At 41.0% G+C, this 16,945-nt stretch overlaps 1 long non-coding RNA gene across 1 annotated transcript in view; it reads left to right on the forward strand.

Annotated features, from left to right (window-relative positions):
• The window catches only part of LOC308579927, a 35,168-nt gene extending 25,762 nt beyond the window's left edge, over positions 1–9,406 (forward strand). Inside the window, exons 3-4 of the long non-coding RNA XR_014004641.1 lie at positions 8,655–8,702; positions 9,361–9,406. This is a non-coding gene — a long non-coding RNA (uncharacterized lncRNA). The remainder of the gene's footprint in view (positions 1–8,654; positions 8,703–9,360) is intronic.
• The last annotated feature ends 7,539 nt before the right edge of the window (positions 9,407–16,945 follow it).

Below are 16,945 nucleotides of genomic sequence, written 5' to 3' on the forward strand. Positions count from 1 at the left end.
ACTGGCTTTTTTACTCTTTCATCTTACTTGACTAAGAACGTGAATGTCTCAATTTAAATTTGGCAGCCCCATCCTGAAAACACCCACTGACAAGTATAACACATCAATTGCAATGTTAAGCCACCTCCTCTCTTCTCTGCTGCATTCCAGTGGTGTTCATCCCCAGTAAACTGCCCTGACTCCTGACCATTGGCTTTTTCAATAGCTTCCTACAGAAGAGCACTGAGGACAGAGTGAAAATATACCACATGCAACCATGTAAAGGCCAACCCTGTAAGTTGGTAACACAGGGCTCCCTACTCTGAAATGGGCATGGGGAGGACACCTGTATTTTGGTGTGCATCTTCCCATTTTCAGGTAAAAGGGTAAAGGTAAAGGACCCCTGGACAGTTACCGGTAAGTCCAGTCAAAGGCGACTATGGGGTTGCAGCACTCATCTCGCTTTACTGGCCGAGGGAGCCGTTTGTCCACAGACTGTTTTTCCAGGTCATGTGGCCAGCATGACTAAGCTGCTTCTGGCGAACCAGAGCAGCGCACGGAAACGCCGTTTACCTTCCCGCCAGAGCGGTACCTATTTATCTACTTGCACTGGTGTGCTTTTGAACTGCTAGGTTGGCAGGAGCTGGGACAGAGCAACGGGAGCTTACCCCGTTGCGGGGATTCGAACCACCGACCTTCCAATCGGCAAGCCCTAGGCTCAGTGGTTTAGACCACAGCGCCGCCCGAGCCCCCTTCCCATTTCACTCACTCACTCACTCACTCACTCACTCATCCATATACGGATCAGAACTTTAATCAGCAGATTAAGCCACATAAATGACAGACTGAACCATGCATTGGATCTCTGCTGTATTTATGAGGCGGTTCAAGGTCTGTATAGTTCTTTTAAAAAAACATGAAATACATTTTAAGCTCCACGCTGCATAGTAAAATATGTCAGGAAGTGACTGTATGTCATCATGTGCAGTACCTTCCTGGGAAATTATTATTACTATAATTATATCATTATAATAATTACCTACCATTCACCCTAAGGTCACAGAACAAGTTACAACAATGAAAACACAATATTAAAAACTGTTTAAAACAACTAAATGATCACAGGAATAAGATTGGTCCCAAAATTTGGCAAAATATGGGGCAGAACTATATGATAAGGAAAGATGACTTGATCCCATGTGCCTATAACTAAAAAAGGGAAATCTTAACTTTGTGCCAAAAATATAATGTTAACACCAGATGCCACCACAGAAAGGTCCTGCCTTTTGTGACTTACTGATATTAAAGAAGGTACTTGGAGAAAGGCCTCTGCAGAAGATCTTCCCCCACTTTAACTTTTTTATTTTTCAGTTTCTAAAAATACATATCACAAACATCCCCCATATGCTGCCACCCCCAAGAAACATTCCATGTATAAACCATGTAAATAGTCAAACTTTACATTTATAAGTAGGTTTCTTCTAATCTCTACCTTAACAGATTGTCCCAAAGTGAGCCATGGGTGGTGAGAGGGCAACCATGTCTTTTCTGTCGTATTGAATAAACATGCACCACACAGTTTCAAAATCGACTTGTTTTCCTGAGTGCTCTAAGATACTCATTACTTTCTCCAGTCACTATTCTGTTCCACCATGCCTCTGACGTTAAGTTAGTAGCTGTTTTCCAATATTGTGTTATTATATTTCCAGCTGCAGGCATGAAAAGGATTTGTAGGTCCTTATACAATAAATTCTTATTGTCATCTATAGACAGATTGAATAAAGCCATCCTTGGAGCAGGTTGCCTCAGAAGATCGTAAGACACAGGCAGACTGAGATGGGAAGAAGCACCTCTTAAGGGTTTGGTTCCCAAGTCATTTAGGGCACCAGAGGAAAGCATCAGTGCTGGGACTGAGGAGGCAGGCACCATCATTCTTTAAAAAATAAGTGTAATATAGGCCACCCTCGCTGTGCCAGTCAGGGTTCTGCACTGGCTTCTGCAGTAACTGAACCTCCCGGGTCATTGTTAAGGGAAGCCTCACATCTGTGCATATTTGCTTCATACCAGCAAATTGCAAGGTTGCAACTTACCTTGGCGCATGTCTCTGTGCAAACACAACCAGCCGTTTCTTGTAAGAAGTAGAATAGGAGACACAGGAAATGGAATTACCTCCAAGCCAAAGTGATTCTATCAGCATGATTTCAACTCAAAGCAGCCAAAGCAAGCAAGTCCAAAAGGAAAATAGAAAAGCATATACAGTACGGGAGGGGGGGGAGAGAGAGACTACCACTACCACCCACAGTATGCACTCTCCCCACAGATTACGGCCCCTGTGTTTTCAGGCTTCCTGCCTTATCCTTGAAAATGCAACTGAGGCTCTGAACGGTTCACGGCTGTTACAGTGCCAAGATTTAACATGCCATTTTACACGACTTTGCAGCCCTCCCAATCCTGCAGTCACTTCAGCAAACAGTGTCTGCGATTAAAATCTTAAAATTTATCTATTGTAACTGGCAGGTTTCCTTCAGGAAAAAAAAGAAGACTCATTCCACATATATCCAGAGAGTTACACTGCTATGGAACTGGTGCTTGACTTCTGATATTAATGTCCATTTTATCTGGAACAAATAGCAAAACGGATCTCAACCTGCTGTGCTTTATGAGCATGTTGAATTGTAGCTTGTGTAAGATTTGGTGAAATTTGGTGACATTAACACTTACTTTATTTCACTGAGATTATGCATTACGTATTTACCAAACTACAGTACATCAATGTTAGGGAGATAATTCGGTACAACATCAGTATCTCAAATTCTATATTCTATCAGCATGTTCAATTGTTTCGTTGAGAAGGAGGAGATCTACTTCTTAAGAACCAAAGCAAGGTATGAAGAAATACAAGTGATAATAATAAAAAAGAGGCCTCCCTGATAACGCCCAAATAATCCAAGGATCCAGAGCTGTCTATTTCAATCCAAGAGGCCTCTTCAGGCATTGCAAACGTGAGGAAGAAAATACACAAAGGAGATAAGCCGGGATGGTCACACTAATTCCACCCTCGCTGCCATTGCTTCCATCATGGAGGGTAACTGTAAGAAGCTGGGAGTCTCCTGTATCCACAGAGACTCTCTATGGAAAATCAGAGTTCTGAAATGTATGGACAGAGGGTCTCCTGGCTTCATACAGCTGTCTTCCACAAGTTGGAAGGCTACAAAAATAGGGATGGAAAGGTGAAGATAGCATGTTCATCCCACTCCTCCATATCCTCACATGCTTCCTTCTCTACATATGATGTAACACTGAAGAGGACTAAGGTCTTCACTGATGAATTCTTTTTTCATCGCTTTTCATCCCTTTCTGCTCCTATCACCCCCAGCCCTAGAACAGGCACAAAATATTACAACCCTTTTGTCAGGGAACTGACATCAGAGCGAGAGGCGAAGGAGAGGCTCCCAGATTCTGCGGGGGAAGGACCCAGCACCAGGAAGAGAAGCAGCTCGGTAGAGGAGGAAGGAAATCAGCGCAACACCAGGGATAAAGGGGGGCAAATGGGGGAAGTGGTGGAAGGGCTCCGGGATTCTTCTCTGGAGTTCACTGAGGAGAGCACAGGACCTCCACTACCCACGCCCTCCCTGCGCAGAAGACTCCCGCGCAGTGAGAGGAGGAGGCGACTGGGAGTCAGACAGCTTTTATGCTGGAAAAGGTTTAAGAAACGCCCACAGACAGATTCTGCCAGCAACTGAGACAGCCACGCTACCATGGGCTGTGCAGTCAGAACGGTTTAACCCAGGCAATTAAGCCCCAGAAAGGCGGCAGTTTACGCACGAGTAACTCATACCCATTACACCTTTGTTAGAGTTAACCCATCAGAACCAAAGATTTGGAAGAGCTCTCTTAGTCTGGGCTCAGATGCACTGCATAAAAGACCAACCCAGGTTAGATTTGTATTACCAGGGGAGAGAAATGCTATTTCTACAGGCAAAACATGTTGTTTAGGCTGAAGATATTGTCATAATTTCTCTTCTTGCAGCACATTATATATGCCATCTTCTCAGCTTGGGAGTTTTGAATTTTAGCCAGTACTTGAAGGCTGAGCTGAAAGATGGCAAACACTCCTAATAAAACTTTTTTTTTATTAGATTTCATTCATATTCCAAGTAACTATACAAGTCCCAAGAAAAGCCACAGAGCGCCTGACAAATCATCCCAAACTCATACCACGGTGGAAAAAAGAAACCACAGTGGTGTGCAAACTATGTGGATAGTTAACCTTAAGCCTGAATGGTCTCGCTTTTGCGGTTTGATATCCTTAACGTTATTCAAAAGCAAGATTTCTCTTGCCATGTTCAGAAAAAAACTTTCACAAGCTACAACACGTCTGGCTGGCTACAGTATGAAGAGCTTTCCAGTACACACATCCCCCACCCTTGCACACAGAGTACGGACTTAAATTTAGCAAAGCTGCTACACAAACATTTTGATTTACTTTCCCATGTGTTTTGGTGTGTGCTTTCTGCGTGCTTGGTGGCTCAAGGAAAAGAACAGAAACATGGCAGCCACCATCCAGGAACATAAGATGATTCCTTGTGGTCTGAAGTAAATTGGACAAGGTTCCTAAAAGGTGGCGAGCGTGGCAAATGCCAGGGCCCCCAAATCAGCAAAAGGCACACCACCCTAACAGAGCAAGCAAGCTACAGAATATCCCAGTAGATTACAAGAAGCCTCAGAGAATTATCACTTTGCATGTCTTGCCTCTTTCATGTGGGGGTGCACTGAGGAAAGAATGGCCAAAGGTCCCCCAAACCCTGGATCTAGCCTGGAGTAAAAGAAGCAAAAATTGAAGTCATGTATCTGTAGAATGTAGAGCAGCAGACTTGGAACAATTGAAAGGATAGAGACGAATCACCTTCCCTGGCCTCTTAAGTTTGATATGGAGGATAAATATAGACCAATTGGGGGGGTAAAAATCCTTACGATCAAATCTGATGGGGCAGGGGGCAGATAAACAGGATGCCCTCAACTAGCCAGTGCAGAAAGAGCTTTTGAGCTCTCTGCCTTGCTAACTAGGCTCGGAAAGACTCTTGCATGGGTTCTGGAGGCCTTTGTGACATCTCAGACAGCCCCGTGAGATCTCATGAAGGCTCCCAGAGCCCGTGAGATACCTTCTCAGAGCCTGGTAGGCAAATCTGAGAGCTTTAAAGCTCTTTCCACACCAGGAAAACCCGGTGCAGAAAGAGCTTTTAAGCTCTCTGCTATGCGTGTGTTCAATTTGTGTGGTTGTGGACTGGCTGGCTGCCAAGTATGTAAAGCTGCGATTGTGCATGTTAAGTGTGTGCACGCTGAGAGTCGTCTGTACTTCCTTTTGTCTATCATGAATCTTCCAAGAAATAACTTCATTGGATGTCCCTGACTTCTAGTATTTTGACATAGTGACAAAAATATCTCTCCATCCACTTTCTCAGCACTATGTATACCCCTCCCCATACCTATGCCATTTCATTTTTAAGTTTAATAAGGCTGTGATCCACTGCCCAGCTACTGTGAATGGGATATGCCTCTCTTCTGTCCAAACTTATGCTCAAGAAATAAACAACTGTATTTATTATGCAGAAAACTGATCATGCAGAAAATGGCCTAAATATATGTACCTAACCACATTGCAATTCAATGATTCAAATTTACCATGCTGGCCGTCTAAGTACAGCAAATCTTAGCAACCAGATAATCCAGTAAATGTTTGGGGGTCCCCCTCCCTTAAAAAAATGGATATGTGAAACAATGGCATTGTTATTTCCCATTCAGCACATCAGTAGCATCAAAATGCTCATTTATTATATTTGTACCCTGTTCTTCATGGAGCTCAGCTCAGAATAGATGGCTCCCAGGTGATCTCCTATGCTGGCATTGCTGAGGAACAGACCTCTTTTAGCAATGGCATTTGAAAATGATGGTGTGTCTGAAAACCATCCATGGGCATAGGTGTCTAAGGGTCAAAAATAGCTGAAATAAAATATTTGTCTTGCATGGTGTATGGATGCCTTCTAGTGTGGCTTCAGTTCCATCATCAGGAAAGGCTCCAACACAATTACTACTATGCCATACTTACTTTATTTACCAACGGAAAATGATCCTGTGGAACAATTTCTGCCTTTGACTTCTTTTGGGAAATGGGTGTGGTTGTAAGCAAACTACCTTTTAAAGAATTTAAATGTGACTGGGCAAGACCTCCAATTAATGTTGTAATAATGAGTATACAGGTTGAGGAAAACATATCCTTTAAAGCAATCATGAAAATGAGTAGAAAACTGAGATTCCTTAACATTCTTAAGGTTTGCCATTTGTTTTCATAACCATTCATAGAAAGTGACCACGAAAAAGCCTTTTTTTAAAAAAAGAGGCAACATGATGCTACTATTTAAAATATAATCATAGATTAATACCAGAAAACTATAATCCACACTATTTAATCGTATGCTAAGAAATCTTTGAAAACTATATTAAGCCACTCCAACTTTATATTTATAGAAAGGGGTTAGATGTTGCCACAGAAAGCAAGATTTCCAATAAGGCAAAATCTCAAGAGGTAGTAGTAAATAATGAGCAAAAATCATGTAGTGAGTCCATTCAACAAACCCTTGCTTCCTACTGGATAGGAAGTACAGTGGATTGCAGTCCTTTACCTAAAATAAACATGCAAAGCCAATGGCGCCCATAACATTTCTTTTTATGCTGTCTGGAGTACAATCTTTATTTTCATTTTCATTTTTAAAAAGATTGTCTTTCACTAGGGCCTTCTATCCCCTTCCACCCCAGCCTTGAATCTCATCCATCACCCTGCAGGCAAAGTGGGTTTTGGGGGTGGGTGGGAGCAGGGTCATTTTACTGACACCCGATTGCTAATTCAGAGTGTTGGTGAACAGGAGTTCAACAGACTTTGATCTTCTCAGCCAGTATTGATCACACTATGGGCTATTTTATGGATGAAGTCGGGAGTTGAAAACAACAATACAAGTGGAAAATAAATACGCAAATAAAAGTGGCTTGATGTGACTGACTCTTCTGGGTTAGGGATTTCTGGGCTAGGGAGGGGAGTGTCGGCACTCCAAGTTTTTAATTTTTCTCTGCTGGTTTGTGCATGGGCGTATCATTTTATTGTTACTATGCTACCACTGTTATGGGAGAGAGGTATTTTCTATATGTATGCTGTACGGAATGATAAATATTTAAGTTGTTTTTATTAAAGGATTTTCATAGTTAACATCTTATTTATTATTTATCTTATTTATTATTATTTATCAAGAGCATTTGTACCCCATTCTTCAGCCAAAAAGGCTCCCAGAGTGGCTTATATACAATCAGTCTGCAGACTTGCTATCTAAAATAAAATAAAATGGGTACCAATCTACAGTGGTACCTCTGGTTACGTACTTAATTCGTTCCGGAGGTCCGTTCTTAACCTGAAACTGTTCTTAACCTGAAGCACCACTTTAGATAATGGGGCCTGCCACGCCGCCGCTGTGCTGCCGACGCACAATTTCTGTTCGTATCCTGAAGCAAAGTTCTTAACCTGAGGTACTATTTCTGGGTTAGCGGAGTCTGTAACCTGAAGCATATGTAACCCGAGGTACCACTGTACATATTTGTGTGTGTGTGTGTGTGTGTTCCCCTTTATTACATTTAAACTCTTTGTTTCAGAGTATCCACACAGAAGCCAAAGGATTGCTCCCAAGTGAGCACATGAAGGCAGTTCCCCCAAAGTTTGATCCTCTTGAAACATACAGAGTGATCAACACACTCCAGTCCTCTGCATTCATTAATCCATCCACCCACCCACCTTCTGTGGTAAATGCATCCCTCAAACCCCATCTGCTGAACTCCATATGCAGGCTCCCCATCTGATTATGCCAAAATGCATTCCTTTGGGGTGATGTGAATAGCACAGTCCTTGTGCATGGGAGAACTCTCCCCCCCCTCTCTCTGTGTGGATGGGTGGGTGTATGTGCCCATAGGCTCCCATAATCCTAAATCTTTGCATCACTGAATCTGCTGGCAATACCTGATGCAAATATTTTAAATTTAGCACCTCATTTAGGCTTTCGTGGCCTTCCATTCGGCTGCTGTACTTTTATTTGGACAAATGAGCCATAAGAAGTTACTTAGTGTTTTTAAAAATCATGTAGATAGTTTGTGATTAGATATTGCCTTTGGAAAAAAAGCTGCAACTGATGCTTTGTCCCTAGTGCCTGCCATTTGCAAAAATGAAAATGAAATGGAAGTGATACACATAAGGGAGCCTCCAGCTCATAAATCAAAAGAGGAGGCTAATCTGTGCATGTGCAGCAGCTTACAGCTGAATCCTCCCTTTCCATGAAAAGCCAGTGTTCTGAAGATATCCAGATGTGCATCTGAGTTCACACAGATTTCTACATAGGGATGAAGTCCCTTCACTTTGTTATCACACAGTATGAAATATTTGTTTTGGGGGAACAAAACTAGATCTGGTGCTTGTTCGTTTTAGCAAGCTGAATTACCCTGTTAGCAATAAGAGTAAAACTAAATTGTGTTTTTGAGGAGCATAGATTATTTCAAGTCAAACCTGTTACCGGCACTGCTGCAGTCTTCTATTATTTTCTAATGACAGCAGGGATGAACTGATGAGAGTTTGCTCTTTGTAGATGCTGATAATGTTTGGCTGCCATGTACATAGAATTATGACCATACAAGTGAGTATTCAGGAATGGAAACAAGGGAAGGCTTTGAATGCATCCTTGGTCTCTATCAATGTCCAATATGTATAACCATTTAGCTTCCAGCAGCCTTTGCAACACATCTAAGATCCAGGGAGGAAAACAATTTCTCGTCGCAGTTACAAATTAGATAATTTAGGTGCAAAATAAGTAATTTTGAAGTCCTGTAGTAAGTACAACAGTAAGTGGTTTAAAAGTTAAGCTAGACATTGAGAATATAGATATTCTCCCTGTATATCATTTTGGAAAGTCTGAAAATAAAAACTGCAGGCCAGAACCTTTTGCCTTTGATCTAAATTTCAAGGTGATATTTTTCTCCTGGGACCTAACTGTGAATACAACCAAGAAAGCACCCACTGCCCATCCTCCTTTGTTTTTTAAAAAAGTAGCATTTGAGACTCAAACCAGCTCCTTTGAAATTAATGGCAAATATCCAGAACTGCCCGCTGCCTACAGCTCTTTCACCTTCTCTTGACTGAACTGATTTTGCCAGCTTTAGTGAGGACTCTTTATAACACATTCAATATGTGAACTTCCCTTTGGATGGGACACAGTAGTTTTATGTTCAAATTCTTATCTGCGCCTAATTTCCTAGGTTGTACATCATACCATCTTGGTTTTGTGTTTTTGCCAGTGGGGAAAGTTTGCCTTGATCAATGGTATCAGTCCTCTTCACGAACTGCAAGACATGAGTTAGATCACCGTAAAGCCTCCTCTTTACTGGTGAGGACAACCCTAATCTCCTCAGCTGACACTTGTTATTTAAAAATCCTCAACCTTTGCAAATGTCTTGGTTTTGTCATTTGACACATTGGTTTAGCTCCCCTTTATGAGGGACATGGTGAAGTTGGTTTTCTATATAGGGTGTTTCAATATGGCATATTGACACATTAAAACTAGTGCATTAAAACATGAATTCTTTCTGGCAATATATGTTATGTTTAACTCTAAGAATAGATTCCCCACCCCCACCCCACTATCTTGGATTTCATGGAAATATCATGAGGGGATTTCAAATCAAGTGTGATATTATTATATTGGGCACGGAAAATATTATTTTTTCATAATGTTCAACTTGGTGTCTCTTAATAGTTTACAGAAGAAATGACATCAACACACTTACCTACACCTCTTTTGCCAGGTTTAGAAATCTTTTTAATTGATGTGAAATGATTTAAATAATAATAACTATTTTTATAACATGCAAGGACATTAGATAAATTTAAGTATAAAACAAAATCCAATTACAAGAAATGTAATTTGTAATAAATCTAACTTTCTGAGCAGGTGCATAATCAAATTTTCATTAAAATTTGCCTCAGGTATGAGCATCAAATAAACATTTGAATCGGTTTTTTAAAAAAAACTTTTCTTCTTCTTCTTCCCATTTATCCATTTCAGGGTAAAGGGGTAACAAAATTGAAAACACTATAAAAGAGATATGATGAACATTGACAGAAATCAAATAATCCAAATCCACTTAAAAACAGGAGATGGAGACTGTCTATGCTCCTATACATAAACGTACATTACAATATCATACCTTACTGAAATAAATTTATATTTTTCTACTTTGACCTCTAAGGACACTTAATTTGAACGTTAGTTTTTCAAGAAATGCAGTGCTTCATAGGTCACAATATTATGATGGAAGATTGGGAAAAATTATGGAAAACTGATTTAAAATTTACAGATTGTTCCCTATTGAAGGAGAATTACATGAAGATGATGTATAGATGGTACATAACACCAGTGCAGTTAGGGAAAATGTACAAAACTAGTTCAAATATATGTTGGAAGTGTAAGGAAAAGGAAAGGACATTTTATCATATGTGGTGGGATTGTAATGTAATTAAATTTTTTTGGTAAACGATATACAATGAATTGAAGAAAATGTTCCATTTAACATTTGTTAAAAAACCTGAGGCATTTTTGTTGGGGATTGTAGGGAAAGACTTGCCAAAAAAGCTGAAAAAAATATTCATGTATGTGACAACGGCCGCGAGAGTTCTGGTAGCACAAGGATGGAAGACTGAAGCAACCCCAACTTAAGAATCATGGCAAGAAAAATTGATGGACTATGCAGAACTGGCAAATCTGACATATAAGCTATGGGACAAGGATAACTATGACTTTAAAGATGAATGGGAACCCTTTACAAAGTATTTGAAGAAGCAACAAAGCGAACTGGACTCCTTGGCTGGCCTTGAATAAACATTCACAAACTTTTTATTGATTTTATAGTTTGAGGATCTATACAACTGTGTAACATGCAAAAAACAGCATTCTTAGAGAAATCAGAGACTGGAACTGAGGAAAGCCAGGGGGTGGGGGTGGGTGGGGTTTGTGTGGGAGGGCGGGGGGAGGGAGGAAAAATGGGGGGGGGGTAAGGATGATAGGTTTCCGGATAATATGTTTTGTTTTAATTTTGAATTTTAAAAGTTAAAAAAAAGAAATGCAGTGCTTCATACCTTTCAATAATTGAGATTGGCTCCCACCAAGTTCCTCCAGAATCTTGCTATATATGGTAGTGCCATCCTCTCTAAATAAATTAACTAATGCTAGTTGTGGAGAAGGTGCCACCTGGCATTTTATGATAGTTTCAGTTACATGGAATAAAGCAGCCCCAAAGCATTTAACCTTGGGGCATTCCCATCATAGATACAAGTACAACCCAAGGGCACTTTTTAATTAACGTGGAACAGGCATTTTGCTATGATTTTAAAGAAAAATGCACTAATCAACAGAGTACTGCATACATAGTCATTATGGAGAGTAATGCAATAATCAGAATGTCCTTTTATTCTTTTTGTTTCTGATACCAACCTTTTAAAATCAAACCAGAAATAAAAACAAAGCCATCCTCAGAGTAGACCCATTGAAATTAATGGGCACAGCTAACTTAAGTCAAGGAATTTCAGTGGTCTACTCTGAGTACAATGGTGCCTCTGGTTATAAACTTAATTCATTCTGGAGGTCTGTTCTTAGCCTGAAAGCATTCTCAACCTGAGGTACCACTTCAGCTAATGGGGCCTCCCACTGCCGCCGCACCGCCAGCATGCGATTTCTGTTCTCATCCTTAACCCGAGATACTACTTCCGGGTTAGTGGAGTCTGTAACCTGAAGTGTTTGTAACCCGAGGTACCACTGTATCAATTAGTTGGATACAATCCATGCAGAATAACAAAATACATTCTGCACCCAGTATCCCAGAAGGGAAAAAGTTCTTTGATCATCTTACTCTCCACTCCCATAACTGGCTGTCCTTCTATTTGAATCACTTATTTGTTGATCTGTTAACCTGATCTTCTCACGACTTTTTAGGAAGTTGTGTCCCACATCTGTTGTCATTTCCTATCCAGAGTGGAGTTCATCTATTTCCACTGTGTAGCCATGCTCAGAGCTGGTTCATCCATGGCCATCTAAGAAGGACATTTGACATGGACACTGTTTCTCTGTATCTCTACTGCTCCTAGGGCAGGAGAGGGGAGACTGTGGCACACAGCACACCCAATGACCTCTTCCTCATTTGTGGTGCTAGCTCTAGTGGGGAGAGAAACAAAGTCAGCCTGCTGAAGTTTCCAGAGTTTGTCTCGACAATACCACTTCTCAACATGGAGGAATGGCGCTAATGTGGCCACAATCCTCCTGCCTTGGCTCCTGGCCGCTCTGTGGTCCAGCTGAGGGTTAGGAAGGAGAAGGTCATGGTCGTCTCCCATTCAAAGAACTCTGCAGAAGCTGCTGCATCCTCTCTAGAAATCCCAGCGATTAGCTCCTGAAGCAGCTGCACTGAAAGCAACTCCCCTCAGTAAGGGAGCAAGGTAGTGTGAAATTTAGAATTAAACAGAGTTGTGATTCATTTAAAGGGAATACAGCCTCCTATTATGCGATTTGTATAGGAAAGAAATGTTTAGATTTGACCCAGCATTTAGCATCTTTAACACTTTGGCCAGAATCCAGGGGAGAATTAGGCATGCTTAAATACATTGATTTCAATGAGCTTCAGCATGCCTAACTCTTTGCTGGATTCTGGCCATTGACTTAAAAGCCTTCTTGAAATATCGTCTTTCATCCAATATTTTTTTCATTTTGCATTTCGGGTAAATAGACCTGAACATAATACAGAACGAAATGAAAATATTTTGGATTCCCGGCAAACCAGGGCATTTTCTGGTTTCCTGATAGCCGTAATATTTTATCGTTTTGGCTGCTTTTATCCCCTGCTATAAATTTAGAGTGGATACTTATCAGTTCTATTATCTTCATCATCCCAACCACTAAAAAGTTACAAATGTAAGGGAGGAAGTATAAGAGCTTTTATGCGTTTATTTTCATTGGGGGAAACCGCTTGCTTGGTATCCATAGGTTTAATGCCTCCCTAAGCCTGGTTTTGAGAGAGGTAACACTGTGGTTTGAGAAGAAATGAGGGGTGGAGTAGCCTACACAGAAATGAAATGAATATTAAAAAAATATATATTTCTTTTTCAGTCATGAAATCATCATAAAGGAAATTGTCTGATGAAATGCATACAGTCTATCAGAAATAGCAAATAATAGGTGGTGAATGATAAGCTCCCCAACAACACAGTTAAAATATTGGGCTTTCAATAAGGATGATCTTCTGGTCCAGCCTAAAATGGACATTCTTATCCTAGAGTTATCACTATCCCAGAGTAATTAATCAACTTCCTCTTCCTCTTGAAACTTGCACAGTTCAGGTAGAGAGCTTTTTCTGTACTGCTTCTGAGTTTCTTGATGATAAATATTACAAATATTTCCATTCTCATCCTCCAAAAGACTTGGTTGTGCTTGTTTTAAAAATACGTTCATCTACTTAATCGTTTTATTGACCAGGGGATATTGCAACCTAAAACAGAAATAATCAGCCATGCATCTCAAAAGTTGCATGAATTGATGCTCGTTTTCTTAAGATTTAGTAGAGCAATAGGAATGCAAGAAAGTTTAATGAGCTTAATATTTTAAAAAAAGCTTAGCACACTTAATCTATTGTACTTTTTTAAGGTCATTTAATCATAAAAGAATCAAAGGGTTAAACAAAAAGAAATATACTGGTAAGTACATAAAGTACCCAATGAGTTCCTACAGTACTTGTAAGCAGATTAGCAGGGATACACGTCCATAGCCATCATTCTTGATGTAGAACATCACCATCACTGCTTCAAATTAGAACCAGGAAGGATGAGGGTAAATATGAAACACAATTGCTTTAGAATGAAGGGGCTACTCTGTAGTTTCTTGACCCTTCCATTTATTGCCAATATTTTATTTGCCTTGCAGTATGTTGTTTTGTTTTGTTTGGAAAGCCTGTAATTAATAACATGGTTCATTAGCTACAGGGAAGTTAATGCAGTAATTCAGTAGTAGTTCACATGACTGTGGGAGGTAACTCATTCCACATGTTCAAGCATTGTATTTCCAAAATATTATTCTAATAGTTCTAAGACGATATTTATAGGCATTCATGGGAAGGGGGTAAACCAATCTGGCCTCCTTCAAAGTAGCATGAACAGGGATGGCCCCATACACTTCCCTGCTTGAAGCAGAATAGGAACGCACTACTGGAGTGGCTTCAACTGAGGCATTCTGGGGAACATGTAATGTTTCTAGCAGCAGACCTATTACAAGAGGAGGGGTAAGGCACTGCTGCTTGTTCCAGAAAGTCCCCAGCCCTTTCTCCTGCCTCCCTGGAAGAAATTGAGAAAATTCTTCCCCACTTTCCTGGACTTCATGTTACCTCGTGTAAGTCAGGTGGCATAGTCTATGGATGCTTAGGAGATATCTGTTTCGAATGAAGGATCTGCGAATGTTTAGAAAAAGTTGGCAACAATCCAGGTGAAAGGAGGGGGCAGAGAGCAACAACAAAAAAGAGATTGGTACATAGCTGTCAACCTTCCCTTTTTTGCGGGAAATTCCCTTATTCCAGTGCCGTTTCCCGCTGCTTCCCACTGCTATCTCAGATTGTTAGATATCCCGTAGACTGTCCCCAGGACAGGTGCGGCTGCTGATCCCTTATTTTCAGATCTGAAAGTTGACAGCTATGGATTGGTAGAACAAATAAGTGAGCTGACTGAAGATTAATCTCAAAGCAGGGGGAGAGCCTTTTTCTTAGGATCTGTGGCTACAGCCCCTATTGTGCTATTTGTGCTGTGTTTGGATATGTTTGAGGTGTGCACTGGCAAAGTATTTGCGTGACATCAGTGTCAGCAGTACTGAGAAGCAACCTGATCTGCTTTGGATCTGCTATATGTGTTCCTGATTTGATTTATTAATGAAATGATGGGGGGTATGGTAGGACGTCCCTATTTTCATTGGATTAATGTTGGAGGTTATGGAATAGGACATCCCCAGGGCTTTTAATCAGCAGGAACTCACCAGTACTTAGTTCCAGCACCTCTCAGGTGGGCACCATTGCCATTTTAAGAGAAAGAAGGATGTGTTCATGGTGAGTTCCAGTACCTCTTTTTCTAGAAAAATAGCACTGGACACCCCTATTTTCATCAGAGAAATGTTGAAGGGTATGTTATTATTGCCAAACTTTGTACAGAATGCTATGCCTCTGCAATCTACCACAGCATGTGCAGGTCACTTGTGCACAGCACGGTATTGATGTATTGAAAAAATACTGTGGAAGGAAGGAAGGAAGGAAGGAAGGAAGGAAGGAAGGAAGGAAGGAAGGAAGGAAGATCTTGATGTGACTCGTGCATAGTTGGGTCAAGATACTTTTTTGTGGATCTGATGTGAGCACTAGGAATACTCTGTTTCGGGACTTTCTGCTGAGTGGGGTCCTACCAGTGGGCTACCTGCATATGGCAACTGGTACCCGCCAGAGTGAAACATGCAGGCCTCCACTGGTGGCAGCTGGTTGGGGGCAGCTCACCTGGCAGAGTCAAATGGAGGGATGCCTCCATTGAATCCAGCCCCGTCACAATCTGGCATAAAGGTGGCTTGGATTGCACTGCCCAGTCTCAAAATTTTCATAATTAAAATTGGAATTCAGAGTGAGTACAGAGAACAATAAAGAATGGAGCAGGGACATAACATAATGTCCCACACATAAACTGAGCACCACATGCCAAAAAAGTATTATTTTTTGTTCTTTCATAATTGATATCCCATACAATGCCTATTTTTACTTTAGTTTGTCTTTTTATACTATTATTTTGTTTTAGAAAGATGGCGAATTTTAAATTATAACAGTCCCATTTATTTCCCCACTGATAAGTACACATAACATTTCAATCACCCTTATGTGCCACATGATAAGATTGTATCAGCATAATTGTTCCAGCATAGCTGTCAGGATACACACACACACACACACACACACACACACACAAGCTTCCCAGATAACAGAATTACAGTAAAAGCACAGCTCTTCATTCATAAGATTCTTTATACCAAATCAAAACAAACAACAAACAAAACCCCAGCATCTTGACCCTGAAGGAAAACACAAGGAAACAAACATTTACAAAGCCAGGAACTTATCTCTTCATATCATCAATTAGGCTGCCATCCAGCAAAGCTCTTAGGCTGCAATCCTGTCCACGCTTTCCTGGATGCAAGTCCCATGAAACACAGTGGAACTTACTTGTGAGTAAAGATGCATGGGCTTGCACACCTCTCCTCTTTACCATTGGGTCCTTGCTACTGGTGGGAGTCCCACTTTCAGGATTTAAGATGCACCAGGTAACTAGTTTCAACTAGTTTCTAGGGGTGGGAGAATGCAAGTTGGGAACTGCAGGAGGAGAGGGTACTTTTGCAGTCAGGTCCTCCTTATGCTTCCCATAAGCATCGTTCATCCCGGACACTGAGGTCCAGCTCCGAGGGCCTTCTAGTGGTTCCCTCACTGCGAGAAGTGAGTCTACAGGGAACCAGGCAGAGGGCCTTCTCGGTAGTGGCGCCCTCCCTGTGGAACGCCCTCCCATCAAATGTCAAGGAGATAAACAACTACCTGACTTTTAGAAGACATCTGAAGGCAGCCCTGTTTAGGGAAGCTTTTAATGTTTAACAGACCACTGTATTTTAATACTTGGTTGGAAGCCGCCCAGAGTGGCTGGGGAATAAGTAATAAATCATAATCATATTCATAATAATCTGGTTGGCCACTGTGAGAACAGGATTCTGGGCTGGACGGGCCACTGTCCTGTTTCAGCAGGCTCTTCTTATGTTCATCCAAGGAGTTCAAGTTGGCACAC

This window comes from Podarcis bocagei, assembly GCF_964188305.1.
Source record: "Podarcis bocagei genome assembly, chromosome: 2".
NCBI classification, from domain to species: Eukaryota; Metazoa; Chordata; class Lepidosauria; order Squamata; family Lacertidae; genus Podarcis; species Podarcis bocagei.